The sequence below is a fragment of the Sus scrofa genome, chromosome 3 (assembly GCF_054392235.1).
Source record: "Sus scrofa isolate SSC_HxYL_T2T_F1_AM1 chromosome 3, Sscrofa_HxYL_maternal_Yorkshire_Landrace_v2.0, whole genome shotgun sequence".
Classification (NCBI taxonomy): domain Eukaryota; kingdom Metazoa; phylum Chordata; class Mammalia; order Artiodactyla; family Suidae; genus Sus; species Sus scrofa.
In genome coordinates this window covers 127,520,920-127,541,495 of record NC_139385.1, presented here as the reverse complement: position 1 = coordinate 127,541,495, position 20,576 = coordinate 127,520,920, and the positions used below count along the sequence as shown (strand labels likewise).

Below are 20,576 nucleotides of genomic sequence, written 5' to 3'. Positions count from 1 at the left end.
GGCCCTGACTATGTTCACCACACCAGATTCTCAACTTTGGCCTCTTCCATCTGTCTTGCTGCTCTGTCTGCCTGCCCATTCGGCACAGAATATGAAATTCTCTGTAGGCTGTGGGTACCAGCCCCAGAGTGTACTTTGCAATCTTCTGCTACAAACCAGACCTTCCAATAAAAAAGAAATCACAAATCTCACCATGCAGTACTTTCCCTGGATCTTTAACTCTTAAGTTGTGGCTGTTTGTTATACAAAGGCAACATGTGACTTGCTATCTCACTGGCTTGAAAAATTAGACCAGTGGAACCATATATCTCAAATAAGGTTTTGTGAGTCACCAACATGATGCTAGAAGTGCCTTCGGAGATCGCCTCATCAGGCCCCTCCTCTGACATATAAGGACATGAAATCAAGAAAGTTTAAGAGACCTTCATGCTTCAGTCCTGCCCTCTGGACACCTGCCCTTGAGTTTTCCATGCCCACCCCAGGGCCAGTCACCCACGTAACCAACATTCTCTCAGAGCTCTAATGCGGCAAAGAGACTTTCCAGCTCTGAGTTTGTTTTCTGCTTTGCCCCAACTCACTGATGAGCAGACATACAGTGGAATTCTATGGTGTTAACTCCTTTGTAAATGAATGCCTTTTGTTAGATCCTTCAAAATAGGTGCTGGCAAAATAACCGCCCTATATATCGTGCAGCCCTCAGCCTTTCAGTGACATTATCTCACTTGATGGACTAAATCAACAAAAGGTTTCTTTGTTTAGGGAGAGAAGAATGGGAAAGGCAGAGATAGTTGAATCACAGAAGAGCCCATCTGAAAAAGATTCAGAAACACGGATGAGGCTCAGCGACAGCATATTTTTCCGTTTTGGAGTTGGGAGCTGGAAGCCAACACCACCACCATCGTCGTTTCCCTTTTGAGGAGCTCAGGCCTGAGGATATGTCTGAAATAGAAAACAACTGACCTCTTGGTGAGGCACCGAACTCAGAACCATCAACTTCCTGAGAACCCTGAAATGCTCCCAGTGGGGTCTGGGCAAGGCAGGGTGTGCGTTTAGGCTGAAAGATTCTGATCACAGAGGCTGGAATCCAAGAAGAGGTCTGCTCTGGCCAGAAGCCGGTTCCGGCCTCTTCCGACCCAGATGGCCTGACTGCTCCCCCAGGACGGATTGGAACTCATGGATGTGAAAGTCGAGGTATTTTTTTCTTGTCACTGATGATGAAAACATATTTATAATGTCAAGGAAAATTATGACATAGAGTATTCCACTATTTAATCATATTAAGTTTACATTTCTCCATAATCTCTGGTCTTCCTTACACACACACACACACACACACATACACACACAAACTGCTTTGCAGCTATAAGAAGCAGTGGCACAAAATTGTATATTTTTGTATAGTATTATTATCTGTCTTGTATTTTTTCCAAGCTTCTACAGTTTCCATGTCATAATGATTTGATTTGTATAAGCATAATTCCAGGGGAGGAGGGTTCAGATGATCCCTAAATTTGTAAATAAAGAGAATTTCTGGGTATAAATCTAAGTTAGTTTGCCAGGGAAAGAGCTAAGCCAGCCACGGAAGGAAGCCAGGATCTGATTTGTTGGATGGAGACTGAGATGCTGCAGATCACTGACATGACTGGGTGCAGCCTCGGGGAGCCAGGGCTGTGAAAGGACAGCTCAGAGAGGAGGACATGCAGCCAGCAGTACCTGAGAGGGAGGCCCAGTATCCAGGCCTTGGGCATTTGGCCACCTGGGAGGTGCCCTCCTCTATGAGCTGGGAAAAGTTCATCAGACTCCACCAGGCCCAGATCAAGTCTCCCCCTTGGCTCAATTCCTTGGTCACTCAGCAGTTTGGGTGATATTGCATTGTTCCAGAAATGCTGCCCAGAGATGGGACTGGCCTGAGTCTGTGCTGAAACATTCTAGTCACCATCTAGGCATTTGCCGCTGTGAATGCATGATCTGGTGCCCACTTCCACAACAGGCTCACATGGTTGATGTTTTCACCTCCAGGGACCTGGCTACCTCTGTATATATACACAGAACTGACCAGTGGTGACCTCATCAGGCTGAATGACACCAATAAGGCCCTGGCCAAGGGCAAGCAGGCACCCCTCCAGGGTCCAGCCTTCTCTCTCTACCAACTGGATCGTGCTATGGAGTAACTTAACCAGGCTATGGTTACCATTCCCCCCAGGCTGGTTAACTTGCTGGTTCATTGCTTTATACGCTCCTAGAGAAGATTGATATAAACACCCTTGTGCCTTTGGCTTTTGTATTTAAGGCATTGTAAGGATTGCTAACAATTATATTCCCCCAACCCACAGGCTTTTGGCCCACAGGCCTGACAAATTCCAGGATGATTTACGGATTGCCAGAGGAATCCAAGAGTGAGAGCAAAGAAGTTTCACCTTATTCAAGGACACAAACTCTGAGACGCAGAGGCGACTGAGTTCCACGGCAGTGCCTATGGGGTCACGGCATAGAGCAGCATCCCTCAGAACCTCGGTGTCCCATCCCCTGCCCCTGGACATGCCTGGCCCTAGCTCATAAGAAAGCTTGACCTGCTCTAGACTCAGCCTATAGCAATGCCCTTCTCATCTTGCAACCTCTATTCCTATTAAACTTGACTTGAATTTTGTATTTGCCTCGCCTCCAGATAACACTGTCTTCTGCAATATGAAGCTAGAGGTAGATGACAGGAATGATTGCTGAGTTGTTTGAACTTCCACCCTTAGACTCAAAAAGGAAATGATAGCTCAACGAACTCTTCATTAAAAGTACTATATTTCAGCCAAAATAGAACATACCAGAATACAAGGTTTCTGGGCACATTTTTTAAGGTGCATGTAAGAATTCAAATTTTCCCATGTATATGTCACCTTTTAATAATATTAAAACTAATATGGCTGATGGTCCCAAGGAAGAAGCCATTCTCTTTATCAGAGACCAGCAACCCATGACCAGCCTGCCAAAAGTGACCAGCGTTGAGGTTGAGAGAGAAGCCAAAGAACTCACAGTGCAGTGATTTTCCTGACTTGACTCTCAGCATTACTAAGACTTTGGCTTTGCTCATCATTCTGGAGTGTTCTTCTCCTGGCAAGCTCACAGGAGAAGCTGGAATCTCTGAGGAGAAACTCTCTGTCCAAGGCTCCTGGCCCAAGGGAGGTTTGGGGTTGCACGTGCCTTCAATGTAACTTATCCAAAATGTATTGCATCATCTCCACAATAATCTCCACACACACATCAAACATATGCACGGCACACACAAACCTATGCAGCACACACACATACGTGCACACAAATGCACACACACGCACACACAAGCACACATATTCCTGTATCTTCTGTCTCAATGAATGGCCTCACTAGCCTCCCAATTGCTTGAGCAAAAGCTAGATAATTCTCAAATCCCCCCTCTTCCATTCCCCAGAGCCATGAACTCTAAGCACTATCTACACTCATCCCTAAATACCTTATTCTCTAACCCACAACTAGATTCCCATTATCTCTCATCTGAACTCACAGTTCAGGATCTGGAGATGCTATAACTAAAGAGATTCCACATCACCTTGAAAATCCAGGCCACTGATCCGTTGTCAGGTGTACTGCGCGGGGTGTTACAGAAACACCTCTGAGCTCAAGTCGTTCCCAGACTACTTAGAATGTGCTGCCTGATCATGAAGAAATGAAAAAAGGGGAGTTCCCATCGTGGCACAGCAAAAACAAATCCAACTAGGAACCACGAGGTTGCAGGTTCGGTCCCTGGCCTCGCTCAGTGGGTTAAGGATCCAGCGTTGCCGTGAGCTGTGGTGTAGGTTGCAGACTCGGCTTGGATCTGATGTTGCTGTGGCTGTGGTGTAGGCCAGTGGCTGTAGCTCCAATTTGATCCCTAGCCTGGGAACCTCCATATGCCACAGGTGAGGCCCTAAAGAGCAAAAAAAAAAAAAAAAAAAAAAAAAATGGAGGAGTTCCCGTCGTGGCGCAGTGGTTAACGAATCCAACTAGGAACCACGAGGTTGCAGGTTCGGTCCCTGGCCTCGCTCAGTGGGTTAAGGATCCAGCATTGCCATGAGCTGTGGTGTAGGTTGCAGACTCGGCTTGGATCTGATGTTGCTGTGGCTCTGGCGTAGGCCAGTGGCTACAGCTCTGATTCGACCCCTAGCCTGGGAACCTCCATATGCCGTGGGAGCGGCTCAAGAAAAGGCAAAAAAGACCAAAAAAAAAAAAAATGGAGAGAGAAAAGGAAAAGTGATAACTAAATAGAATAACCCCTGAATGAGTTCTCTGGAGGGGAAAAGACTTATGGGATAGGAGTTATCAGCAAGGCTTCCTGGAGGAAGGAGAAACTTGAGCTAAACCACCAAGAAAGAGCAGAACTTGAATCTATGCAGTAGAAGGAACAGAGGAGCAAGTCTTGAGAGCCAAAAGAACCATGGGCTACACAGGAGACAGAGGAGAGCTGACTCTCTGTCAAAGGTGGTAAAAAATGGGGAAAAGCAAGATAAGTCAAAATAAGGAGGTAGGTGCTATGGAGCCGGGGTTTGGGCAGCTACAAAGACCAGGGAAGATGAAGCAAGGAGACCTAAGTTCCTGGAGAAAGGAGTGAATGCGTTGGGCTCTTCTCCTTGCTAAGTTCAAAAAAGGCAAAGTGGGTGAGTAGCCAGGAAAACCAGCCCTGGAACCAAAACTACTGCCTCTGCCTAGAGCCATCTTTTTGACTAAGGCCCTATGTCTCATCCTGTCCGCTGCCAGCCTCTTCGATCTACCAAAGTAACTGTCAGGGCATGTGGTTCCTTTCCCAAGTATTGGCCAAGTTCTCCCAGAATACAGAAAAGCATCCACTTAGACTTCCAAAGTATAAATTCCAAGGTCAAAGATGCCACGTTGCCCACATATGGGATTAACGATTAACAGAGGAAGGTACTTCCAGCAGAAAAGCCTTTCATTCACTGAGGAGAGAAAAGGGTGCCCCACCCTGCCGAGGGAAGCGAGACCTGAACTGTGCATCTCTTCTCCAGACTTGGAAACAAACTAGACAGGCCCAAGGCATTCAAGTTAGTACCAAGCAATGGCAGAGGGAAATGAAGAGTTCACTTCCTGGGGCCTGGAGAGAGTGAGCCTTAAGTGGGGCCAAGCTTATTTTTTAAAAACAGATGTCTTCCAACCCACCAGGTAGATAATCCATGGGCAAGCACTGATGGCCTCCAGGGTCGTGTGCACACGTCCAAGTCAGGAAACGAGCTGCCACAGGGAGTTCCCATCATGGCTCAGGGGAAACAAATATGACTAGCATTCATGAGGACTTAGGTTCAATCCCCAGCCTTGCTCAGTGGGTTAAGGATCCAGCATTGCCATGAGCTGTGGTGTAGACCAAAAATGTGGCTCAGATCTGGCATTGCTGTGGCTGTGGTATAGGCCAGTGGCTACAGCTCTGATTCAACCCCTAGCCTGAGAACCTCCATATGCCATGGGTGCAGCCCTAAAAAGACAAAAAAGAAAAAAGATAACAAGCTGCCACAAGCACCCAGGACAAGAGGCTGAAATCATACAAGAGAAGGGTGGAGCTGGGGAGCTCAGGCTTGGCATTCAGGCCTCAAGACTATTCCCACAGCCTTTGAAACAGTAGAAAGAACTGTGGCTAGAACTTGGGATCTGTATTTTCATTCCTGCTCTGCTAGTTGTGATATTCAAGGAAGTTGCTTAGCCCGTCTAGGCTTCAGAACACCTCCCTGGAAAACAGAGGTTACGAGACCTCCCTTCCAACCCCCACTGCTGCAGAGGGTTTGCTAGAGGGTTGAATGAGTTAACAGCCAGGGAAACAGTTTGTCATGGTGCAGTTCAGTGCACACATGAGGGTGTGTTATCATGATGGGCTCACCATGGCCCCAGGCCAGAGAAGGGGAAATACAAATACGATCAAGTAGAGTCTGGCACGGCCCTCAAAAGTTCAAAATCAGACTCGGAAGAGAGGAATAACACCCGAAGACAACCACTAAAGTGGTTAAATGCTCCTACTCAGACTGCTATGTGCTGCAGAAAAAAACAGTGGTAGCTAAAATTAGAAAAGCTATCCCAGGAGAGTTTGAACATGAGCTTGACCACAAAGGGTAGAGTAAAATCTAGAGAGATGGAAAAGAAAAAGAAAGCTGCAAACATCACAAACATAGGCCAAAAGTCCAGCTTTAGAGCTCATCCATGGTTAATAGTATATAGGGAAGCACCCGGGGCTGCAAGCCTTCTTATTTATTTATTTTTCTTTATGAGCAAAGGCAAGAAATTGGAAAACTCTAAGGAAGAGGAAAAAAAGAAGAAAATTAAGATTACCCACGGTTTCACCACTTGGGATAAGCAGTGCTATTTTATTATGTATCCTTAAAGCCTTTTTCAAAAATTCCTCCTGCAAGATCATTTTTAAATACGTGCATGTATTTTATTACTTAAATGTAAAGTGGTTAGCTCATCCCTCTATTAATGGGATTTTAATATATCTAAATCATAAGAACAATACTTCAAAGTTTGTGACTGGAAATGAAGAATTCGAGAGTAAGAATATCTGGGTTCAAATTCTGTCTCCATCATTTACTACCTGAGTTACTTTGGGTGGAATTAGCTCTAGAAACTCAGTTTCCTATTTCTGGAAATAGAGATAAAAACAGAACCTAATACAAAGCATTTTTTAATAATTGTAGTAATATTCACATAATGGAATATTAGCTCTAAAAGGGAATGATATCTAGGGACACACAATAACATGGATGAAACTCAAAATAATCACGCGGCATGAAGAAGCCAGAACCAAAAAGAGAGTACATGTGGTAAGGTTCCACGTGTATGAAATTCTAGAAAATGCAGTCTCTGTTGACTGAGGCAGCTCAGTGGGTGCCTGAGATGGAGACAGGACATGGGACATGGAGGAACAGGAGGGAAGAGTTACAAAGACCAGGAGGGGATTTTGGGGGGTGATGGGTACATTCATTATCTTGGCATTTGTGATGGTTTTGTGAGTATATACACATGTCAAATGTTATCAAATCACACTTTAAATAGAGTGCACCTTGTGTATGCTATGCACAGCATGCTGTGTGCAGTTTTCTGTGTTAATTATGCCTCAAAAAATTGTAATCAAAACATTGTTTTAAATTTGCGCCAAAATAAGCCACCACCAGGAATATGGGCATGCCTTTGTCTTCTCCCTTATGAACACTGGATATTCTTTTATTTGAAACATCTTTACCAAACCAATCAACAAAAATAAAGCTATCTCATTATCATTTTAAATTAGGTTTCTGTGATTACAAATGAAGTATAAGATATTCACTTATTTTCATGTATTTGCATTTCTTTTCTACGAATTACATGTTGATATGTTTTGCTCCTTTTTGTTGGTGTGTTTATCCCTTTCCTTATTTATTTCCTATTGTAATTATGCAAGCATGTCTTTCCAGACTTTTCCCATACAAATACATATGCTTTTTTAAAACAAAAATAGAATCCTACTTTAGATCCTATTCTGTAACCCACTTTTTACACTAACCTAATGTGAATATCTCTCAATGTCGATAAGTGTGCAGCCACATCATAGTTTTAATGGCTAGAGCAGCAATTCTTAACGCTGCTCCTTAAATCATATTTCAGTTTCAGAAAATGGAATGAGGCTCTCCCTCATTGCAAAAGGAGTTGAGAATAACTTCACAAATCACTCTTTTATTTGCAACAGCCTGCTAGAAACTATCGCCGATTCTTCGGTGAATGACAACCGAGAATCCTCCTCACCCTGAAAGAACGTTATGAAACTGACTCTTGCTAACTTTTTTTACAGTTCCCCTAGAACAGTGCTGATAATGAAATTTTCAGCTAGCCACACTTCACTTGACAAATTATGAAGAGATCAATTTGTTCCCATTAGTCTCCACTTCATTAATACAAGAGATGAGGTCCACTCCAGTAAATAGTGAACAACCTTTGCCTCAAGCAGAGATGTCTCTCTGTCAAAGTCTTCAGAGAAGTTCTTTAAAATTCAAAAGGAAATAACTTTGGTTAAAATTAAAAAGCTCTTCTACTTAAAGGTCAGACAAAAAAATTGGTAATATCATATGAGAAATGTAATTATTATTCAATGCAATGCATTGCTATGACATTGGGGTTAAGAATTTAAAAGGGACACAGCTTAAGAATGAAAAGTTATGGTTTACCAGCAATAGTCATCTATCTGCTTTGCCAGTTACATCTGAGTGACACTTAATATCCAGGCTCTGTTATCCAATGGGCTGAAAGAACTATTCAAATTGGGGTCAGTAGAACCCTTCTTAAAAATCATCATTGCATTCTCTTTTGTATTGTGTTTCAAACAAGTCAACCATATCAATGAGGAAATATTCAGTCTGAAGGTCAGATTGGGACCATGCTGGCTGAGATTTTTGTTTTAAAACCAATGGTCAGAAAAAAAGCATTATTTTTGAAAGGAAAAACAATAGGAATTGGGTTGCCGTATCCAGTGCATGGCAGCACAGGCAATTCAAAAGGCCTTTTTTCCCCTGATGATTAGACAGGCACTGAACATTCAGCAAACATTTGGGTCTCCCCTGGGCCCTACATAATTCTAGGTGTAGGTAAGAATGTCATCAACTGAGTGGATGAAGAGAGAGGCATGTAAACAGCTCACTTCCTGATGAGGCCAATGGGGGTGAGTATAATCAGAAAGAAAAAAAGTTTACTGTAAGCCTAAGAAACCAGTGACTGAGACTGGCAGGATAGGAGAAGGCTCTTACTACCTTTGGGTGCATAAAATCAACTCTGGAAATAACTATTGTGAGAAATATTTTAAAATCTCAATGATCCTTAAAATAAATCGAAGGGGGAAGAGCACATTTCAAGTAACTAGGCTAACAAGCACTTTTTCCATAAAGGTGATAAAAGCAATTACACCTTAACAGAAAAGCTCTCTGTCTATGGATGTTTCCTCCCCCAACTTAACACTTTATCAAGCTTCATACAAATATTAGATGTTTCCAATAAACTAGAAACTTAGAGCTCATTTGAGAATTAGAGGACTCTTCTGCACAGCACTAACTGCCTGAGAGGAAAAGCTCTGATGAGTGAGGAATGAGGTGCCCTTCAGAGCAAATGCCCAGGTGAGTTGAACAGGTAGGGAACAAAGCAGCATTCCTGGAGATTCCCCCTTGGGTAACAAGGACAGGCACATCCCAGGAATCAGAGCCATAGGGGTTGATACTGGAGATGTGTGACCAAAAGGCTACGGGGAATTGGGAAGATTGAGTAAGTTTGACTACTCAACCCATAAGTGCAGTTACTGGGTCCAAGAAAGCCCCCAACTCCCTGCATCTTGGTCTGAGATCCGCAAACCCAAGGAAGAATTTGCAACCTAAGGAATTAGAAGCACAGTTTGGGAGAGGAGGACTTGGTGGTCAATACCAGATTCTTCTCTGAGATCTGAGTTGGCATGAAAGAGGACAATGTGTGGGAAAGAGGAGCTGAAATGAAGAATTGAGGGACAAAGGAAAACCTGACCAATCCCATGATGAGGTCACTGGCGCTGGAAAGCTGGTCCTAGAGCTTGAGTTGGTTCCCTGGGGCACAGAGCAGAGGTCCTCCTGCTGATATGGTGATGCTCTCATTCTGAACGGTCTGCAAGGCCTCCTATCAGAGGCCCTGGAGCTCGCAACATGGGAGACAGGCAAAGAGCTGGTGCCTGGGTACTTAGGATAAATGCATTAAAATAATTGCAAGATAACAGATATCTCCCAATGATGACCATAAACAAAGGATAACTGGTAGCCCCTAAGTAGAGAAACAAGTGGCATAAAATGGAAGATATAATAGAGAAAAAAAAAAAAAGCCTTCCTTTAAATGAAGCAAGAACTACATCTCCATAATCGAAAGCATGCTCTAAGCAGGCCATATTGTTGGAAATTTAAGACAGAACGAGCACTACCAAGATCAATCAGAAAAAGAAGAAAAAAAATGAGAGAATTCCTTAGGCATGTGAAAAGAGGAAATAAAAAAAATTACTTAAAAGGCTGATAAATAAGGCTAGCCTCGTGTTTCTTTATAGCAACATTAAAATACAGGGGGGAAAAAGGAAGAGCATATGTGAGTTTCTGAAGGAAAAAAAGTGTGATCCAAAAATTGTAGGCCCAACAAAATGTTGTTCGAGTGTAAAGGTGTCAGACAGGCATTCACAGATTCACAAGAACTCAGGAAATACAGCACCCAGTAATCCCCTAGGAGAAAAATTTGATGGCAAAATCTAGCCATTCAAGAATGAATGGAGAAGCTGTGGTAAAAAGACCTATAATGTGCGCTAACCCATAGATTTATTTTTTATTTTTTTCCACTGTACAGCACAGGGACCAAGTTACACATACATGTATACATAATTTTTCCTCCCATTGTCGTGTTTCGATGTAAGTATCTAGACATAGTTCTCAATGCTACACAGCACAATCTCATCGTAAATCCATTCCAAGACCAATAGTTTGCATCCATTAACCCCAAGTTCCTGATCCCTCCCACTCCTTCCCTCTCCCCCTTGGCAACCACAAGTCTATTCTCCAAGTCCATGATTTTCTTTTCTGTGGAAAGGTTCCTTTGTGCTGTATATTAGATTCCAGTTATAAGTGATATAATATGGTATGTGTCTTTCTCTTTCTGACCTACTTCACTTAGTATGAGAGTCTCTAGTTCCATCCATGTTGCTGCAAATGGCATTATATCATTCTTTTTTATGGCTGAGTAGTATTCCATTGTGTATATATACCACACCTTCCTACTCCAATCATCTATCAGTGGACATTTGGGTTGTTTCCATGTGAATAGTGCTGCAATGAACATGAGGGTGCATGTGTCTTTTTAAAGTAGAATTTTGTCTGGATATATGCCCAAGAGTGGGACTGCTGTAACTCATACATTTAAATGGAAGTTAAACAATTTCATATATGCATATACTTATATATACATGGGCATACATATGTTACCAATTAGAGAAGTGCTAGAGGGAAATAAATATGAGGTATATGGTTAATGGTGGTTATCTGTGAAGGTAAAGGCAGTCAGAGGAGACAGGGAGAAGCAATTTTACTCAATTTTTCTCCCATACTCTGTTTTTAATTGAGGCGAATTACATGTGATAAAATGCATGTTGTAAGTATCCAGTTTGACTAATTTTAGGAAATGCGATTAGAATGGATAAGGAATGAGATCCTACTGTACAGCACAGGTAACTATAACCAATCCCTTGGGATAGACCATAATGGAAGATAATATGAGGAAAAGAATGTATATATTTGTATGATTGGGTCATTTGCTATACAGCAGAAATTGACCCAACATTGTGAATCGACTATACTTTAATAAAAAAATAAAAGGAAATGTGTAAACTCATATAATCATGACTCGCATCAAAAATGTTTAACATTTCCGGAGTTCCCATCGTGGCGCAGTGGTTAACGAATCCGACTAGGAACCATGAGGTTGTGGGTTCGATCCCTGCCCTTGCTCAGTGGGTTAACGATCCGGCGTTGCCGTGAGCTGTGGTGTAGGTTGCAGACGCGGCTCGGATCCCGCGTTGCTGTGGCTCTGGCGTAGGCCGGTGGCTACAGCTCCGATTCAACTCCTAGCCTGGGAACCTCCATATGCCGCGGGAGCGGCCCAAGAAATAGCAACAATAACAACAACAACAACAACAACAACAACAACAACAAAAAAAAAGACAAAAGACAAAAAAAAAAAAATGTTTAACATTTCCTTCACCCTTAGGAAGTTCCCTCGTGCTTCTTTTAGTCAACCCTCTAGACCTCAGAGGCAACTACTGCTCTGATTTACATCATCTGTTCTAGAACTTTATGTAAATGAAGTCATATGTGTTTTGTTGACTTCACTCAGCATGTTTTTTAAGCATGATACATACATACTGATGCATATATCAGTAGTTTATGTTTTATTGCTGAGTACTATTCCACAGTGCACTTACATATTCTCCTGTTGATAGATATTTGAGTAATCTCTGGCTTTTGTGTAATACAAATAAAGCTACACACATTCTTCTACAGTACACTGTCATTCCTCTTGGGTAACCACCTAGTAATGGATTAGCTGGGATATAATGTAGTTGTATATTTAACTCCATAATAAATTGCCTAATCGTTTTCAAAGTGATATATCATTTGACCACCAAGTGCCAGAAGGGCTATGTCATCTCCAACATGATTAGATTTTAATTTTAGTATCTAAGTAGGTGTAAGTCCTTGTGGCTTTAATGTATGTTTACCCAATTACTGATGATTCTGAGCTTTTTTTTTTTTAATGTGTTATTAGCATTTCATATACCCTTCTTTGGAAAAGGTCTATTCAAAACTGTGCAGCTATTTTCACCAATTTTGCAGCTTGCCTTTGAACTTTCTGAAGAACTTTTTCTTTCTTTCTTTTTCCTTTTTTTTATTAAAATATAGTTGTTTTACAGTGTTGTGCCAATGTCTGCTATACAGTATAGTGACCCCATCGTGCATATATATACATGATTTTTCTCATATTATCTTCCATCATGGTCTATCCCAAGATACTGGATATAGTTCCCTGTGCTATACAGTATGACCTCATCATTTATCCATTCTCAATGTAACAGTGGTACTTTCTAATGTCCTTTAAATTTTGCTAACACTGGCCAAGAAGATACTCTCCAACATTTTCTTCTAGGAGCCCTATAGTTTTACCTTGTACATTTAGGTGTGTACACATCCTGAAAAATTTGTTGTGTAGAGTATAAATTAGGGATGAAAGCTTATGGAGTTTTTTACTATACAGATATCTAAATGTCCCATCTTTGTTCATTAAAAATATTTCCCCTCCCCATAAAAATCACACTGTCATCATTCTGAAAAGAAGTTAATTGTATTTGTGTGAATCTGAGATTTTCAAATCTGTACAACTGATCCATCTGTCTGCCTTAAAAAATTAACACATGGCTTGGATTACTATACCTTTGTAATAAGTCTTGAAATCAGTCTTCCACTTTCTTCTTTTTCATAAGGTTTTGCCTATTCTAGATACTTAGCATCTCCTTATAATTTTTAGAATCAGCTTCTCAATTTCTTTTTTTAAAAGGCTGGTATGATTTTGATTTAGATTATGTCAAATCTGTGTGTATTAACATGGCATCTGTGTGTATTAACATGGCATCTCTCCAATTGTTAGGTCTTCCTTAGTTTCTGTTTCATATTTTATAATAGTCAAAGAAAGACAGTGTGGTACTGGTACCAAAACAGACATACAGACCAATGGAACAGAATAGAGAACCCAGAAATAAACCTGGACACCTACAGTCAATTAATCTTCAACGAAGGAGGAAAGAATATAAAATGTGAAAAAGACAGTCTTTTCAGTAAGTGGTGCTGGGAAAACTGGACAGCTGCTTAAATCAATCAATGAAACTAGAACACACCTTCACACCATGCACAAAAATAAATTCAAAATTACTTAAAGACTTAAACTTAAGACAAGACACCATCAAGCTCCTAGAAGAAAACATAGGCAAAACATTCCTTGACATCAACTGTTCAAATGTTTTCTAAGGTCAGTCTCCCAAGGCAATAGAAATAAAAGCAAAAATAAATCAATGAGAGCATTCTCTTCATAGCTCAGTGGTTAATGAACCTTACTAGGATCCATGAGGATGCAGGTTCAATCCCTGGCCTCACTCAGTGGGTTAAGGATCCCATGTTGCTGTGGCTGTGGCATAGGCTGGCAGATGTAGCTCTGATTCAACCCCTAGCCTGGGAACTTCCATATGCTATGGGTTCAGCCCTAAAAAGCAAAAATAATGATGATGATGATGATGATGATGATGATGATGATGATGTGTTTGAGTCTATATGATTATAAGGCTAAAGCAAGCAGATACAGGAGGGGGTTAACATACTTAGAAAACAGGGCAATCACAAAGCAAAACCAAACATTACATCCATAAAAACTGAAAAGTACTCAAGCATAAAATAAATGGAAATCATCCAACCAAAAAATGAAAGGAAGAAAAGAGAAACAGAATCAACTGGAAAACAAGGTTTAAAATAGCAATAAATACATATCTATCAATAATCTCCTTAAATGTCAATGGACTGAATGCTTCAATCAAAAGACACAGAGCAGTAGACTGGATAAAAAAGGAAAAACCTTCAATCTGCTGTCTACAAGAGACTTACCTTAGGGCAAAGGACACATACAGATTGAAAGTGAGGGGATAGGAAAAGATATTTCATGCCAATGGATAAGACAGGGAAGCATGAGTTGCAATACTCATATCAGACAAAATAGACTTTAAAATGAAGGCTATAAAGAAAGACAAAATTAAAAAAATTAAAAAAATAAATAAACCAATGGCACCTAATCAAACTGACAAGCTTTTTGCACAGCAAAGGAAACCATTAAAAAAAAAGACAACCTATGGAGTTGGAGAATATAGTTCAAATGACGCAACTGACAAGGGCTTAATCTCTAAAACATACAAACAACTAGTGCAACTCAACAGCAAAAAAGCCAACAACCCAATTGAAAAATGGGCAGAAGACCTAAATAGACATTTCTCCAAAGAAGACATACAGACGGCCAACAAACACATGAAAAAATGCTCAACATTACTAATTATTAGAGAAATGCAAAACATAACTACATTGAGGTACCACCTCACACCTGTCAGAATGGCCATTATTAACAAGTCCACAAATAACAAATGCTGGAGAAGATGTGGAGAAAAGGGAATGCTCCTACACTGTTGATGGGAATGCAAATTGGTAAAACCATATGGAAAACAGTATGGCAGTACCTCAGAAAACTACATACAGAACTACCATATGACCCAGCAATCCCACTCTTGGGCATATATGTGGACAAAACTTTCACTGAAAAAATAAATACATACACCTGCATGTTCATCACAGGACTATTTACAATGGCCCAGACATGGAAACAACCTAAATGTCCATCTATAGACGAATGGATTAAGAAGATGTAATACACACCCTCACATCATGCACGAAAATAAACTCAAAATGGCTGAAAGACTTAAATATGAGACAAGATACCATCAAACTCCTGGAAGAGAACATAGGCAAAACATTCTCTGACATCAACCTTATGAATATTTTCTCCAGCCAGTCTCCCAAAGCAACAGAAATAAGACCAAAAACAAACCAATGGGACCTAATCAAACTGACAAGATTTTGCACAGCAAAAGATACCAAAAAGAAAACAAAAAGACAACTTACAAAATGGGAGAAAATAGTTTCAAATGATGCAACTAACAAGGGCCAAATCTCTAAAATATACAAACAACTTGTACAGTTCAACAGCAAAAAAGCCAACAATCCAATTGAAAGATGGGCAAAGGACCTGAATAGACATATCTCCAAGGAAGATATACAGCTGGCCAACAAGCACTTGAAACAATGCACAACATCCCTGATTATTAGAGAAATGCAAATCAAAACTACCACAAGATACCACCTCATACCAGTCAGAATGGCCATCATTAGTAAGTCCATGAATAACAAATGCTTGAGGGGGTGTGGAGAAAAGGGAACCCTCCTGCACTATTGGTGGGAATGTAAGCTGGTACAACCACTATGGAGAACAGTATGGAGGTACCTTAGAAAATTATACATAGAACTACCATATGACCCAGGAATTCCACTCTTGGGCATATATCCAGACAAAATTCTACTTTAAAAAGACACATGCACCCTCATGTTCATTGCAGCACTATTCACAATAGCCAAGACATGGAAACAACCCAAATGTCCACTGATAGATGATTGGAGTAGGAAAATGTAGTATATATACACAATGGAATACTACTCAGCCATGAAAAAGAATGATGATAATAACATGGATGGAACTAGAGACTCTCATACTAAGTGAAGTAGGTCAGAAAGAGAAAGACATATCACACTATATCTCTTATAACTGGAATCTAATATACAGCACAAAGGAACCTTTCCACAGAAAAGAAAATCATGGACTTGGAGAATAGACTTGTGGTTGCCAAGGGGAAGGGGAGGGAGTGGGATGGACTGGGAGTCTAGGGTTAGTAGATGCAGGATGTTGCCTTTGGGATGGATTAGCAATGGGATCTTGCTGTGTAGCACTGGGAACTCTGTCTAGTCAATTATGATGGAACACGTAATGTGAGAAAAAAAGAATGTATACATGTATGTGTAACTGGGTCACCATGATGTGCAGTAGAAAAATATATATATAAAGAAATAAAAAAAGATGTAGTATACATACACAATGGAATACAACTCAGCCATTATAAAGAGCAAAATGATGCCATTTGCAGCAACGTGGATGTAACTGGAGACTCACACTAGGTGAAGTAAATTAGAAAGAGAAAGACAAATACCATATGATATCACTTATATCTGAAATCTAATATACAGCACAAATGAATCTTTCCACAGAAGAGAAACTCATGGACTTGGAGTACAGACTTGTGGTTGCCAAGGGGGTTGGGGAGAAAGTGGGATGGACTGAGAGACTAGGGTTAATAGATGCAAACTATTGCATTTGGAGTGGATAAGCCATGAGATCCTGCTGTATAGCACAGGGGACTATAGTCACTTGTGATGGAACATGGTGGGGGATTATGTGAGAAAAGGAATATATACAAAAATGTATGTCTGTGTCACTTTGCTATACAGTAAAAAATGACAGAACACTGTAAATCAACTATAGTGAAAAAAGTAAAAATCACATATAAAAAATAGTCAAAGATATAGTACATTTTACGTTAAATTTATTCCCATACATTTTGTTTTTTATTTAATTAAATGATTTAATTTTATGTAAATTATATTTTTATCCCATTTCATTTTTTACTGCTTGTTTCTACAATATGTAAGTATGATTAATTTCTTTTTCTTTTTCTTTTTCTTTTCTTTCTTTTTTTTTTTTTTTTTGGTCTTTTTAGAGAAAAAGACTGCACCTGCAGCATACAGAAGTTCCCAGGTAGGAGTCAAATAAAAGCTGCAGGTACTAGCCTACACCACAACCACAGCAACACCAGATCTGAGCTATGTCTGCAATCTACACCACAGCTCACAGAAATGCCAGATCCATAACCCACTGAGCAAGGCCAGGGATCGAACCCACATCCTCATAGATAGCCAGGTTCATTGCCACTGAGCCACAACAGGAACTCCTAAATTCGCTTCAATTTCTAGTTTCTCATTATTTTTTATTATTAGTGGGTATTGATTTTCTGCATCTACTGAGATTATCCTGTGGGGTTCTTTTACTCTAATAATATAATAACTAACAGTGGTTGATTTTCTAATGTTAAAGATACTTTGCCTTCTTAGAATAAACTACAGTGGCTCTTACATACATTGTTAGATTTGATTCATGGATAACTTGCTTGATGATTTTTGTGTCCTTGTATACATAGATATTGGTCTGTAATTTTCTTTTCTGATATCCTTGTCAGATTTTAGCTTTTTGAATTGTCCTTATTTGTTTTTTATTTTGTTGATTTCTGCTTTATCTCTTTTAGGTTATTTCTTCTTAGTTTAATTTAAATTTGGTCTTCATCTTCTGGCTTCTTTAGATGAAAACTTAAATAATTCATTTCAAACATATTTTCATTTCTAATAGAAGCTTTTAAGGTACAAATTTTCCTTTAAGAACTGGATTACCTATAGCTCACACATTGTGTTAGGTTGTATTTCCTAGGTGATTTTATTTGAAATATTTGCTTATTTTTCTTGTGATTTCTCCTTTGACTCCTTGGTTATTTACAAGCTCCAAAAAATAGGAGATTTTCTATATATGTAATTTCAATCCTTTGAAATTTACTGAGTCTTGTTTTATGGTCCAGAATCTGATCTGTCTTAGTGAATATTCTATGTGCACTCAAAGAATATGAAGGGATTTTGCTATGACTGTCAAATAGGTCAATTTGGATGATGTTGTCCAAGCATCCTATATCCGTCCTGACTTTTTGTGCTGTTTGTTCTATCAATGACTAAGCTATAGATGTTAAAATCTCAATTTATTGTTGTTGATGTGTCTCTTTCTTTAGTTTTCTCAATTTTGGTTCAGACATTTTTGTTATCAGTTTACTAGTAGTAACCTACTTTCTTTACAGTTCCATTGTTGTATAATCAATGTATAATAAGCAGGATATATTTAAAGTGTATAATTCAATGTGTCGACACATGTGTACGCATGGGAAACCATTACAAAAATCAATATAATGAACATAGCCGTCATCCCCAAAAGTTTCTTTATGTCCTTTTGTAATCCAGGCTCACCTCACTCTCTCCCCATCTCAATTTATGTACTGATCTTCTAACACTATAAATTAGTTTGCATGTTCTATAATTTTATATCCATAGGAAACAATAGCATGTACACATTCTGTCTTGATTCTTTCACCCTGGGAAGTTATTCTTTTTTCTTTTTTTTAATATATAATGATTTTTATTTTTTTCCATTATAGCTAGTTTACAGTGCTCTTTTGAGATTTGTCAATACTGCTGCACACACCAGTAGTTTATTCTGTTTTATCACTGATAGTATGTATTTATACTTATTGTACAATTTTAACACAGTTTTTTAATTAAACTTTCATTATCTGATTGCTATTATTGCATATAGTAATGTACAGAAGACATAAAATTGATTTTTGTATCAATTTTGTATTCTACAACTTTGTTAAATTCACTTCTTATTTCTTACATGGGTTTTTTGGTGAATTCCATAGAAATTTTTTACATAGACAAGTATGTCATCTGCAAATAAAGTGCATTCATTTACATTTTTGGTGTTTTTTATTTCTTTTTCTTGCATTAATGCAGCTGCTAGCTTCTCTAGTACAATGTTGAATGGAACTGAAGAGAGCAGACATTCTTGCTTTCTTTTGATCTTAGATGGAACACATTAATTTTTTCAGGATTAAGATACTATTTGCTATAGGTTATACATAGGTGCACTCTATCAGGTTAAGAAAGTCTACTTTTATTTCTAGTTTGCTATAAGTTTTTGTCACAAATGTCATATGCTTTTGCCTCAATTGAGGTGAACAGAGGGGTTTTTTAGTCCATTAATATGGTGAATTACACTGATTGACTTTTCAAACAATGAACCAATCCTGCATTCTGGGGTTTAACCCCACTTGGTCATGATGTATTATTCTTTTTATGTAGTGTTTAGCTAAAATTCAAAATTTTTCATTTATTTTTATAAGGGACATTGGTCTGCTAATTTATTTTCTTGTAGTATTTATCCCTCATTTTGATATCAGAATAATTCTGACCTCACAGAATGAGATTTTTTTTAATTTCTTTATCTGATTTTCTGGAATAGTGTGCAGAATTGGTAATCAGTTTTTTTTTTTCCTTAAGTATTTCTAGATTTCACCAGTAAAGCCATTTGAACCTAGAGTTTATTTATGGGAATTTGCTGTACTTACAAAAATGGAGTGGGGTGGATTGGGAGCTTGGGGTTAATGGATGCAAACTATTTCTTTGGGAATGGATTAGCAGTGAGATCCTGCTATGTAGCATTGAGAACTATGTCTAGTTACTTATGACAGAGCATGATAATGGGAGGAAAAAAAGAATGTATACATGTATGTGTAACTGGGTCACCATACTGTACAGTAGAAAAAAAATTGTATTAGGAAAATAACAATTAAAAAATCAGTTTCTTTAATAGACAGAGAGCTTTTGAGGTTATCGATTTCTTTTAGAATAAGCTTCAGTAGTTTGTGTCTTTTGAGGAGTCTGTCCATTTTATATAAATTATCAAATTCATGGTCATAAAGTTGTTAATAATATTCCTGTATTATATTTTCATGTTTGTAGGATATTTAAGTGATGTGCCCTCTCTTATTTCTGATATTGGCATTTTTTTTTTCCTGATCTACATGGTTTAGGTCAATCAATTTTACTGATCTTCTCAAGGGACTATATTTTAGTTTCATAGATCGATTATTCTTATTGGTTTTGTTTTTCTATTTCATTAATTTTTGCTATTTATTATTTCCTTTCTTATGTTTGTTTTGTATCTCATTTGTTCTTTTTCTAGTTTCTGAAGTGGAAGCTTAGATCAGGAGTGAACAAAAGTTTTTCATAAAGGGTCAGAGAATAATTATTTTAGGCTTTGAGATTCCTATTATCTCTGCTGCAACTAATCAACTCTGTTGTAGCATGAAAAAAGCCATAGACAATGCATAAATGAATCAAAATGTGTTTCAATAAAACTTTATTTATAAAAACAGGCAGCAGGTTCAATTTTGCCCTTCTACTGTAATTTGACAATTCCCATCAAATCTGAGACTTTCATCTTTCTAATATAGTGCTACAAATTTCTGGGTACTATTTTAGATGCATTCCACAAATGTTGATTTGGTATATTTTTATTTTTATTGGAAGATAGAGAATGATTTGGCTGTTGACTATGAATCAGGTGTTTACTATTCTCAGTCAGCACAACCTCTGTGGGCTCAGAGTGACTCTTTACTAACTGAACGCAGGCTGGGCATGAAACCTCCACCA

The 20,576-nt window shown here is 39.0% G+C and overlaps 1 protein-coding gene across 3 annotated transcripts in view; it reads right to left on the bottom strand.

Moving 5' to 3' along the window:
- Positions 1-20,576, bottom strand: part of LOC102165540 (uncharacterized) — a 1,338,477-nt gene that overhangs the window by 1,199,478 nt on the left and 118,423 nt on the right. For 2 of the 3 annotated variants that reach the window (XR_014842477.1, XM_085019942.1), the window contains one exon: positions 961-1,208. The exons of the other annotated variant lie outside the window; for it this stretch is intronic. The gene's annotated coding sequence lies outside the window, so the exon portion shown is untranslated. The remainder of the gene's footprint in view (positions 1-960; positions 1,209-20,576) is intronic. 3 annotated transcript variants of the gene reach the window in all.